The 12,466-nt window shown below is 48.4% G+C and overlaps 1 protein-coding gene across 1 annotated transcript in view; it reads left to right on the top strand.

Annotated features, from left to right (window-relative positions):
• Positions 1 to 1,715: 1,715 nt before the first annotated feature.
• LRRC8A (leucine rich repeat containing 8 family, member A) overlaps positions 1,716 to 12,466 on the top strand; it is a 31,454-nt gene continuing 20,703 nt past the window's right edge. Inside the window, exons 1-2 of the mRNA XM_006834846.1 lie at positions 1,716 to 1,766; positions 5,143 to 5,249. The gene's annotated coding sequence lies outside the window, so the exon portion shown is untranslated. The remainder of the gene's footprint in view (positions 1,767 to 5,142; positions 5,250 to 12,466) is intronic.

Consider the following 12,466-nt stretch of genomic DNA (forward strand, 5'->3'; position numbering starts at 1 on the left):
GGATTCCTAATAGGGATACAATGTAGGTGGTACAGAGACTGATGTGGTATAGTACTGAGTGTTTTGTTGGTGTTGTTAGTTTTACACGCCCCGTGGAAGCCAACCAAGAGAGGAAAAGTGCCAGGTCCACAGCCTCAAGGCTGGAAAGTGGCAGGCCTTGGACTTCAGTCAGGTGTCCTTCGGTCCAAACTTTGTGCTCCAATGTCTGCCTCTTTTCTACTCTACAGGAAGTCCCCTTGTTTGCACTTGTTCAGTTAATAAACAGTTCCTGAATACCTGCTGTGTGCTAGGCCCCACGCTGGGTGTTTTCTGAGTGACAACTTAGGAGCTTTTCAGTAGGGGATGTGGGAGAAGCTAGAATGTGAACATTGGTGTGAAATCCTCTGGGCTCAAATTCCAACCTCTTCAATTCCTTGTTACGTGATATTGCTAAATTCCTAACTTCTCTGAGCCTGTGTCTTCCTCTCAACAACAACAACAACAAATAAACAAAAAAAACAAACAAGGAAAAGACCTCCCAGCAAATAACTAAGGTCTTGCACTGGCTCAACACTTGATGGTGGTGGTAGTTATGTGCCATTGAGTTGGTCCCAACTCATAGCGACCCTGTACAGGGTTTCCGAGGCTGTAAATCTTTACCGGAGCAGAAAGCCTCATCTTTTTTCCCGCGGAACAGCTGGTAGTTTCGAACTGCTGACCTTGTGGTTCGCAGCCAGATTCGTAACCATAGGAGTCTTCCTTATTTTCATCATTACACCTTTGGAATAGAAAAATCAGTCGTGCATATGGTAGTAAATTCCTCCCCCTTGCAAATGTAGCCAGGACCCTGTTCCCCTCTTTTATGCAACAGTTACCAACTTCTTGTGTGCATATTACTAGACCCACGTTCTTTTCCATAAAATAATAGCACAGACCAACGTACGGTGTTCTTTCTACTCCTTTCTGTATTCATCTAATGCACTGCATATGTATCTTGAAAGTCATTCCGTATTAGTGCATTCCATATTTTTTCTTTTCACAACAACAATATAGATATAGGTAAGGATGACGGAATATTATCAGTCTGAAAACTATGAGGACGGCGGAACCAGCAGCAGAGCGGGAGTCTAGAATCCCGATTCCGCCCCGAATTCTCTCAGTTACCTGGGCTTTATTTCCCCCCTCGAACGACAGCTGGAAGAGGAATGCAAGTGCAAACAAGACCAGCCCGGCTGGTCCCCAGCGTTCGAGTGCAGATTAGAGAGAAGGGCACATAATTTATTCCCGTTGGAGGCGCACCGCCGGGCTCATCTCTCCGCACAGCTACTCCGCTACACCAGCAGCGAACATCTAGACACACACTATCAAGCTGAGGACCGTTACCAAACCCTTCCGGCTTCAGCATCTCGACGCTCAGGCTCTAGCTACTCACCCCGCCTCGGCTGCTTCACCCAGCGTCCTCAGTCGCGCTCCAGAGGTTACAATCGTCCCTATCCCTTTAAGGGGACCGAATTCGGACTTTGCTACTTCCGCCCCGAAGCAACATGGCGCCTGTAGGGGGATGGGTAGGGGTGTAGGCGCGGAGAGCAGTCCCCCCACAAATATGGCGACGTCCTAGCTGCCGCGTTCGTGCGCCGGCGGTGACGTCACATCCGGGGCGGAGGAGCCCGAGTGGTGCAGTGAGGGACAAACAAAAGGAGGCGCCGGAGGAGCGCGGCGGCGGGCGGTGGGACAGAGCGGCGGGCTGCGGGGGCTGCCTGCAGGGCAGCCTGGTACGGCGAGTCCAGGTAAGTGGGTGAAATAGGGAAAGGGGCGCGGGCTGTCAGCTCTGGAAAACAACTCATAAACGCCCCCGGACAGCTGTCTAACCCTAGGTGCCCTGGACAGCGCCTGCTCTGTCCGCTGGGTGGGCTCCCTAGTGGCTTCCCGTGGCCTCTCGATCCGGTTTACCTTGGGTCTCCAGGGCCCCACGCTGGCACCCCAATGCTCCTTGCCTTTCACGTACTGGAGTTTCCGCCTTGGCTCTCATGCCCCCTTGTCACCCCTCTGGGCTCCTTCTAGAGCCTCACCCCTCCACACACACACCCACCTTCCTAGAGGTTTTGAAACCTCTGTACTTTCTCCTTGCCAATTCTTTTTCGTCTTCAAATATATGTACCTGTTATCTTTTTCTGGGCTCCTGGCTCCCTGCTTTCTTGAGCAGACTGGGGCAATGCCTTGACTTGGGAGTAGAATCTCTAGCTAGGCTCTTGGGGCCTGCCTAGGTAAGAGTTCCAGGGAAGACAGGCCCCCAACCTTGCCCAACCTTGTCCTGAGCATCCATATGGGCCTGAGAAGTCTGGGACAAGTCTGGCTATAGTTGGCTCTCAGGCTGAAAGAACATAGCTTGGGGGCTTTAGGGTTCATGATTATTCTGCCCCTCCCCTTGGTCTGGGCTGGTTTTCAGCGGATGCAATTGCTACCTTTTTTGGGAAGGAGGAGAGATGGGTCGGGGGTTGTCTGGCAGCTTTGTCCTGGCTGGAAGGGTGGAGTGGCTCCTTGGTAAGCCACACTTCCACTGACTGCTGCTTCAGGAAGCCTTTTGTGGATAGGGTGTAGAGAGAAAAAAGTATGAGAAAAAGGATTTGGCCTTAAATTGGGGAGGAGCCTCCCAGAGTCTTTCTCACCTTTTCCATTAGGGAACTCTTAATCTCTGTCAAACTGGAGCAGACAAACTAGCAGACAGTTTGTAGGAAGGTGGGAGTGATCTGATGTTGGAAATACTTCCTGTGGAGGAGAGGGGAGAGTGGAAGTCTGTTCAGCAGGACTGGATTGGGCAGTGCTGGTGGCTCTGTGGAAGAAACATTACCTCTGTGAAGGTCAGGTCTTCCCCAGCCTCACAAGGGGAAGCAAGGACAGATGGCTTGTGCTGGAGGACAGGCTGTTGGGAAGATGCTGGGATGTGAGGGACTATCCTTTGCCTCCCTGTCCTCCCAGTCGTAGATATTCTTTGGAGTGGGGCCTAATGCCACTCTGTCTTCCAAGGATTATGGCGATAGACCTGGGGCCTAGAAAAGATTGTGAATCCCCCTAAAACTCAGCCAGATGAATTTGTTTTCCATCCTTTTGGCACAACCACCAAGAAGCAGTTTTCTCTGCAAACATTGAGTAACTTGCTACCTAATAGGGGCTCCTGAGAATTGTCCTAGTGAGGCAGAACTTGGGGACCTGGCCTGGCCTAAACCTCACCTGCAGGAGTTGGAGGGAAGGAATCAGCCTGGTCCCTAACTTATCTGAGAGTGGAGATGACTCTAGATTTTCACATAGGGATTCTGAAGCACAGGATGATGAGCCAAGACCTCATGGGGAGTTAGGTGGGATTGATGGAGGGTCCTAGAGCCCAGAAACTTCAGCTATTTATTTCTGAATGATTGGTTGATTTACTCAACTGTCTTTTAGTAAGTGCTTTTCCTGAACCAGGAATGGTGCTGTGAAAACAGATGAATAAACAGTAGTCAGGGAGGAGAAGCAGACAGGAACACACATAAGTTCTGATATAGTGTGGCCAGTGTCATATAGAGATATTACAGATATAGCTCAGAGTTACAGAGGGCTTGTTGTTGTTAAGTGCCACCAAGTCAGTTCTGACTCAGCGACCCTGTATAGGGTTTCTGAGGAGCAGCTGATGATGGGTTAGAATCGTGGACCTTCTGGTTAGCAGTCCAGTGCTTATCCTATAGTACCACACCAGGACTCCACAGAGGGGTTGTTATTGTCCTTAAGTGCCATCAAGTCGGCTCTGACTCAGAGTGACTGTGTCTAGGGTTTCCAGAGAGTGGCTGGTAGGTTTGAACCACTGACCTTGTGGTTCAAACTGACCTTGTGGTCGAGTGTTTATCCTACAGTGCCACACTACGACTCCAACCCAGGGGTTATTGTTGTTAAGTGCTGTCGAGTTGGTTCTGAGGAGCAGCTGTTGGGTGTGAACCGCCAACCTTATGGTTCACAGTCCAGTGTTGATCCTATAGCACCACACCAGGAGTCAGCTCTGGGTAAATATGCAGGAAGTGGTCAGAGTAGACTTCCAGGAAGAAGGAGTAGAAAAATCAGTGATAGGGAATCTGGAGGCCCAAGTCTGGTCCTGACTTAGCCATGAGCAATTAACTGGACTGCCCATGTAGGTGTTTCCATCCTTGCTGTGAAGGGCAGGACGGGGTTAGAGGTTGTCTTGGATGGCCTCTGCGCATTTACATTTGTGGTACTTTACTGCCTAGTTGCCCTTACCTGATGTGGAATTGCTGGGTTAGTGACCTGTCTCCCTATGAGACTAGAGCCTATATTCCACTTTTATCCTCTCCGTTCAGTGCTTGGAGTTAAGTAGGTGTAATAAATGCTCAGTGTTATAAATGATTGAAAAACTTCACAGTTCCTCTTAGATCTGCTTTGTGCCCTTTCTCTGGGGAGTCCCCTCCCCTTTGCCTGGTTAACTCTTGCTTATCCTTTGACTATGCTCTATTTCTAGATCTTGACTCATTTATATGTTCCTTCATTATTCCTACAGCTCCCGACGTTACCTCAAGTCTAGTCCAATCACTATCCTTTTCTTGCAAATGTACTTTGTTTGTGCTTGTATCCCCAATTTTGGGCAGAATGCTAAGCTTATAGTAGATGCTCACTCAATGCTTTGCCTAGACTTAGTCCGCCCCATTACAGCTCATCTCTTACCACTTCCTCCCTCTAGCCCTAGATCTAGGATCAGTCTGAACCAGTCAGCATTATCTACCTGTCCTGTTCTGTCCCCTCCAGGCAAGTATGTGCTGTTCCCTCTGTCTGGAATGCTCTTCTCCAACTCCTACTCTCCTTCAGGAATCAATTCAGACAACACCACTTCCAGGAAGCCTTCCCTGACCCCACTTGTCTGGGTCTGGTGCTTCGATGTTCCCATAGTTCCTGAGATCCACCCAGCAGAGTCCTGGGCACTCAAAATTTTAATTGTTGACTTGGCATCTCCCCAGTAGTCAGAGCTCCAAGAGGCAGGCACCTTGCTTGATTCATTCCTATCACCCCAGAGCCCAGCCCAGAGCCTGGGCATCAAGCAGGCACTCAGAAATGTCGGTAGCACAGCAAGTACATCTGCAGTAGTCACACAAATCCCAGTTGACAGTGGCTCTCACTTCCTCATAGGGAGGCAGCTTCCATGGAGCGAAGGGAATGCCAGAACCCTGCCCTGACAGATGTGGGCCAGCCTCAGCACCGACAGCCAACGCTCAGATAGCAGAGCCGTCCTCGGGGTAAGAATTGGGCCCCTCCCTACCAGGCCAGCTATGGCCTCTGGTCAGGTGCCTTACCCAGCCTGGGGAGCAGAGCAGCATCTCTGTCTCCACATTCCTTTGTTCTTCTTATTATAGGCCAGGAGATTCAGGATAGAGGTGACAAAAGACAGAGTTTGTCCTCTTCCTCCTGACTCAGTGGCCAGTAGAATAATACCTCGTTGCTGTACCCTTTGAATGCCAGTGTTAAAGTTTCATTGGGAATCTCTGTTTTTTCTCTCTCACCCAAGATCTTATCAGACTGAGTTGTTAATATGCTGCCTTTGACCACATTCCCAAGGTGTGTTCCGTGGAACACCAGTTTCTTTGGCCACAGTGGTCACGTAACTCCGAAAAACAGCAATTTGTTGTTTTCCTTGTTGCAGGATGCTTCAGTGCCTTCAGTGTGTTAATATGAGCATGGGAGTCTCTATGAGGGAGCTAGCAGATCAGTGTTTCCCACACTTTTTTGATCCTGTAGGCATCTTCGGAGACTCGGGTTCCTTGGTCTATGCTTTGGAAAAAGGTTCCAAAGGCAGGAGGGTGCACTGGATATAATCCAGATTCTATAGTCAGACCTAGGTTTGAGTTCCGGCTCTTAAAGTGCCTGCTGAGTGACAGTCATTGTACCTTTCTGAGCCGTAGTTTCCTCATCTATAAAAAGAGAGATAGAACTAGAACAAAAAAAAAAAAAAAAGAGAGAGCGTGATAGTACATACCTCCTTTTGGAATGTTTTGAGGATTGAATACACTAACATATGTAAGGTTAGAGAGTGTTTCCTAATCATAGCTGGTGTGTGTATGGTGGTGGTGGTGGTGGTGTGCCATGGAGTCGGTTCCAACTCATAGAGACCCTGTATAGGGTTTCCGAGGCTATAACTCTTTATGGGAGCAGAAAGCCTCTTCTTTCTCCCTCGGAATCGCTAGTAGGTTTTGAAACTGCTTACCTTGAGGTTAGCAACCCAACTCATAACCACTACACTACCGCTCATTAGAAAGAGGGTAGACAATAAGTATAGCTGCTAGATTGGACCCCGCTGGTGTGTGTATAGACTGCTTTATAATTTGCAAAATACATGCACATCAATGATCTCATTTGATTGTTTGAGGAAGCCATTATCTCCTGTTTAGAGATACAGAAACTGAGACTTGCAGTAAGGAAGCAGCTTGCTCAAAGTCATCAGGAAGGAAAACATGGCACTTGAACCCAAATTTCTGGTACCCTGGATCAGACCAAGTTGTTCTCTGCCTGGAACCTCACCTCAACTTTTTGTGAAGGAAAGTCTGAGCCTCCCTAGCCTGAACTCGCAAAGTGTAATCGTATTGTTTGGGGTTGTTACCAACCTAGTTGCATGTTCACTCTATGTTTTGATGTTTGCATTTTTAATATAACTTAGAAAGTAAAAGTCTCCCATGATCCTGTCTCCAGAGATGATCGCTGTGAATGGGCAGGGGCATATTCTTCCACATCTATTGTTACTGTTTATTTATTTTTACAAAACTTGGGTCACGTTAGAACTTCCGATTTCCAGCTTGCTTTTGTTTCATTTAATGGGACCTGGGTTATCTTTCCCAGCCAAGAGGTAGGTCTATGTGTGAGTCCTGTAAAAACATCTTGGGGTCTCTCCCATCTCCTCACTATGTGGGGGTTCTTGAGCTGTTTGTCCAGACATTTAAAGCAGCAGAGGGAGGTGGGAAATGCCTGGTATGTATGTGGTTTTGTTGACTCTTGTTTATTGGGAGAAGATTAGCAAACTGGGTCCTGCCCTGTGTGAGTTTCCTGTTGATTTTTAATAACTCTGCCCCCACCCCACCCCCGCCGCCTTTGCACTCCCTCCCCCCACCCCCACCCCCAGTCAAGTAGTTCTCACTAAGCAGTGATGAATAGGAAGTAGTAAGTCCTACTTGTCTGAGATCAGAATTCCTTCTCTATGCCAAGAACGGCTCAGAGGGAACAGCATAGATGGCCACCTCCTTTGAGGACACATACAGAAAGTTTTGAACTGACTTGAGTCTGGTCCTTCCCAGCCCTTCAGGAATAAGATGGCCCTGACTCAGTTCACCCATGTAGTTCCTGGAGGAAATCTTGGTCTTCATCCTCTTGGAATGGTCCTTTCAGGTATTTGTCTTGAGGGTGAGTAGACAGGGAGAAAGGGAAGAGCCCAGTGTGACTTGGGTCTAAAGTTGCTCTTTGGGAGACTTCCAGATGATCTGTGAATGGGTTTCAGCAAGGAGAGATTTCATTCTGGCCTGCTCAACCTTGTTTTATGTAGCCACGAGAGCATTGTGTGACAGGATAGAGGCTGGGAAGGAGGCTTTTGCTGAAGTTTCTGCTGTTGCGTCTCACTTGGTGGTTTCCTCAGGCTTCCTCTCTTCCCTCTCCCACTTGTCTTTTTCCAGGAATTATGTATCTAGCTGGTGCTCAGCTTTCCTTCCTAGCCCGGAAGCAGAGCCTTTGCATCCCCTAGTCTCCTAGAGTGACTATGCTGCGAGTATTAGGGGCTGTACTGCATTCACTCACCTCAACCTGGCCACAGACTTGGATAGAAGTGAGTTTTGCTATTTTACAGACCAGAAGACCTAAACTCAGAGGACCCAAGTCTCTGAACAACTAGGTTACAGAGCCAGGACATCAGCTCAGATATGATTGCCTTGACCGCCTGTGCTCTTCCTACCTTATCTTCCATTGCCTGCTCCTTTTCCTCAAGGTTCTCAGGGTTGGGGGTGCATTAGAGTCACCTGGGGAGCTTCCCTAAAATGCGATTTTCCTGGGATCCCACTACCTCATAGGGGCTGAGTCCCCAAATCTGTACTTTGAAGAAGCCCCCAAACAGTCCTGAGGCCAGTAGTCTGCAGACCACTCTGAGAACTACTGTCCACAAGGCAGTTCATTCAGCCCTAGTCCCCACCTGTGACAAAGGATTCCAGAACTGGCTCCCTTAGTCTGGAATAAAGCAGAGCCCCAGCACCTCACCCAGGATGAGGGGTTGTTAGCATGTGTGGGGGAGTGGGGCTGAGGTTTCCAGAAGGACTTTTATTCCCCGTCACAATTATCCCCTGCTCTTCTTGGATATCTTTCCTGAAGTGTTTGCTACGAGTAGCAAACAAGTTCATCTATGTTAAAACATCTCTTGAGGGCTTTAAACCTCAAAATTAAATAGACTGCTGCAATATAGCCTCACACCTAGAGTGATGTTCCACCAGAGTAACAGTGGCTATAACATTCCACATCTTTCACATGCCACCTGGACACCCTCAGAGGCACTGCTGCCAAGCCCTCGCTCTCTGATGGAGTCGGGAAGGTGCTGACTGGCATTAGTAGTGAGGGAGGGTTTGGGAATCCTGGCTTCAAGGGTGGGCCATTGCATCCCTCAGCTGGCAGCCACCCTCCAGCCCAGAGTGGGACATTAGGCATCTTACCCTTGGCAAGGCCCTCTTGCCTGGCAGGGCTTGGCCAGTGCCCAGTCCTCTGGGATTTCTGGATGTGTCTGCAGCCTTTCTTGATGGTTCCTGCCCACATTTCATAACCTGTCTGGAATGGCAGCGCTAGGGTTCAGAGCAGATCAAGACCTGCCTCCCATGCCCCTCTTCTATCCACCATGCCCCTCCTCCCACTGACCCACTCCTGACACCTGTCTCCTGGGCACAAACCCAGAGCTGGGCTCCCTTCCACATATCCTTAAAGCTGTACCTAAAACATCAGAGATACCTGAATTTGGCCTGCAGGTTCCCTGTTTACAGGTACCCTCAAGGAAAGGGAGGTCTTGGGAAACATCTTTAGGGATCTGGGTGCCCAGTAAGCTCAGGAGGTCTGTTTGCCTTTAAGACAATGGCACAATGGAAAGTCAAACCTGAGGTAGATCTTCCCTACCGTCCTGTAGCTGTGTGGTCTTGGTCAAGTCACTTCACTTCTCTGAACCTCAGATTTTGGATTTTGCACTCTTAAAGGAACCTTTCAAACCTACCATAATCATACAGCAGCTGACATTGTAGAGTCTAATTGTGCAGTAGGCATTGTTCCAAAAGCTTTTTCTTCTCCCCATTCTTGTTCAGTCCTCCAAGAATAGACTTGTCATTCCATTTTACAGATGCAGAAACTGGAGCCTGGGGAGGCTGAGTGGCTTTCCCAAGGCCACACTAGTAGAGCGGGGGCGCCACCTTCCTGGTTGGCATGGGGATTAGGCACTGAGGCAGAGGAGGTGCTGGCTTCATAGTGGTGTTCAGTACCTGGGTGCTCTGTTATTCTGGTGGGTGCCGGGAGGCCCCGAACCTGGTCTGCAGCTGGCCTGCTTCCTCTATGTGCTTGACTGGAGGACCAGGTGAGAAAAATCTCAGGTGGGTACCTCTCATTTGTCACCATTTTCCCTCACCTACCTGGAAGGCTGGCTACGCCCTTGCCAGTTGCATGAGGATGAACCTGTTTGGGAGGCCCAGCCCAGATATGATAGCTGGAACTGAAACTTGCCCTTCCCCCATCTTCCTCCCCCCATGGAGGGTGTGTGTCTGTGGGAGAGGGTGTGTGTTTATGCAGGGGAGTGTCAATCCAGACAGCACCCCTAGCCCTGGTTTCTGACTCACCCAATGGGGGATGGGTGTGGAGGCCTAGAAGGCAGTGCCCACTGTGAGGAGGGGGCACTCTGTATGTCAGATGATGGGGGAGACCTTCTGTACTCTTCTCGGCTCTGGGACTAAGGAAGCATGTGATCCAGGGTGCACTGACCTCAGAGCAGATTCACAGGCTTGGAGCCCTCCCAGGGGGTGGCCAATGACCCAGTGTCTTCTTAGGAAAGGCCCTTCCCCCTTCCCTGGGAGAATGTTAGAAGGACAGCCTTCCCATCTGTGGGACAAGGAGGAGTGTACCAGCCATCCCCTCCCTTCCTGCCTAGGAAGTTTTCTCGTGTCAGTCTGTTTGCTCTGTAACAAAAGGCCCTCTGTGCCCTGTTTACCGGGTCACCCACCCCTGCCTGCCGTCACTCAGGTGTGGGAACCACAGGGTCTTGGGCATGCTCGGATTGTCTACCCCTTGGATAGAGGGGCAGGATGCTATTTTTCTTACCTCCTTTCATGTCAGTAAGAAGTGTCCATCTTCTGACCCTGTGGGTGTGATCAATACCTGAGGGGTGTTTGTGAGAGCAGACCACCAACTCTCCAGCCTCCATCTTGGTTCGTGTGCTTGACAAAGTCTCCAGAAGTTCAAGGCTCTCCAAGTGGCATCTGCAAGTTCCAGGAGATCCTGGGAGTCCATCATTGGTCTGGTGTGTGCTTAGAGGTGTTTGAGCATGCAACTTAGTTCTTACCTAGCTCTGTTTTCCTACTGAATTTTGGGATTTGGGGGTGTTTCTGTAATAGCAGGTGGGGTTTTGGGATCAATAGCACACAGACTGGACCAGGCGTTATATTTGAGATCTTGTCAATAACCTCACAACAACCCTTTGAGATAATTATTATAAACATTCAGTGGCTCCATACAATAAGCACTGGACCTCGAACCACAACTTCTGTGGTTCAAGTCCACCATCGACTCCTCAGGAGCTTTCTGCTCCCTCGAAGATTTAACACCTTGGAAATCTTATGCAGGGTTGCTATGAATCGGAACCAACCTGAAGGTATGTAACAACAATTTACAGGTAAGAAAACAGACTCAGAAAGGGAAAGTCTTTCCCCAGGTCCACAGTGAAGAAAACGGTGGAGCTGGCATTTGAGTTACATGACTCTGGAGTCTGAACTCTTACCCATTTTATGGTGTTGCTTCCACTATAACCCTAATAAAACATGTTATTTGGGTGGTTACAAGAGGGATAGATAGCTTTTTCGTAACCATTTGCCATCCTCAGAAACTGTATTAGAAGGAAGATCCTTAGGATTTTTCCCATTGTTTTCTACTCATAAACCCACTGCCATCTAGTCGATTTTAACTCATAGCAACACTGTGTAGGGTGTCTGAGGCAAGTAAATTAAAATAATGTAGTATTTTAAAATAAAATAGAAAGTATAATGTAGACAACCCTGTCCTGTCCATATCTTCAGACCTAACCCCATGCAGTTCTACTCTGCACCCATGGAGTTGCCATGTGTGGGAATCAACTCAGTAACAGCTAGCAATAACAATAGCCTTCCAGAATTATGTGCGTACATTAGTAAGTTTGTTACTGACACAATTTTTTAAACAAGAATGGGATCATACATTTTATATATTGTTGAGCGTCTTGTCTTTTGTTTTTAAACGTAAAATCTCTTAGACATCTTTTGGATCACTATATACAGATCTGTGAGATATGGATCATTATTTCTGTCTTAATTGCAAAACAGAGGCTTGGGCTATATAATTTGCCTGAGGTTATGGAATTATTTCTTGCTAGGATTGGATTCGAACCTAGCTCTCCCCAGCTCCAAGCTCTTGCTCTTTACACTCCCCTAGCTGCCTATTGCTGAGGAGAAAATGGGTGTACTACCTGGATTGTCATTAGCTCTCCTGGAAGAGTGATGCTCCAGCCCTACCACGGGACCCGATCCTGCTTCTTCCCTACCTGGCTGTGCTTCATAGGAAAGGTCTAACCTAAATCTTGTTCTCTTCTTAGTCTCCCTTGGGCAAGACAGGGTTAGACAGGACTAGTGTGGGGCTCCACATTCTGCCCTTGGAGACTCACAGTACACCTGTGTTGCTGCCTGGTGAAAAGAGACAGGGTGGAAGGAGCTGGGTTTGCTGCTCTGGTAACCAGCACAGGGGTAGCTACTGCTTGGCAAAGGTAAAAGGAGAGGGCCAGCCAGGAGAGTAGAAATGGGTGATTGCTCTTCGTAAATTTTTCATGATGAAATAGCTTAAGCACACAGAAAAGTGTAAGAAAGACTTGAACAGACATTTTTGTAGCCAGGACTCGCTTTGTCAGACCATAATGTTTATAATAATTGCATCAGGGATGAGTGTATGTGTATGTTTTATATATATAATACAATGGGTATATGTATATATATGTATATATTGTTGTTGTTATTATGTGCCTTGGAATCAGTTCCAACTCATAGCAACCCTATATAGAGTTTCCAAGGCTGTAAATCTTTATGGGAGCAGAAAGCCTCATCTTTCTCCCGCAGAACAGCTGGTAGTTTCGAACTGCTGACCGTGAGATTAGCAGCCGGATTCGTAACCACTATGCTACCAGAGCTCCTTATGTGTGTGTGTGTGTGTGTCTATTACAATG

This window comes from Chrysochloris asiatica, unplaced genomic scaffold (assembly GCF_000296735.1).
Source record: "Chrysochloris asiatica unplaced genomic scaffold, ChrAsi1.0 scaffold00014, whole genome shotgun sequence".
NCBI classification, from domain to species: domain Eukaryota; kingdom Metazoa; phylum Chordata; class Mammalia; order Afrosoricida; family Chrysochloridae; genus Chrysochloris; species Chrysochloris asiatica.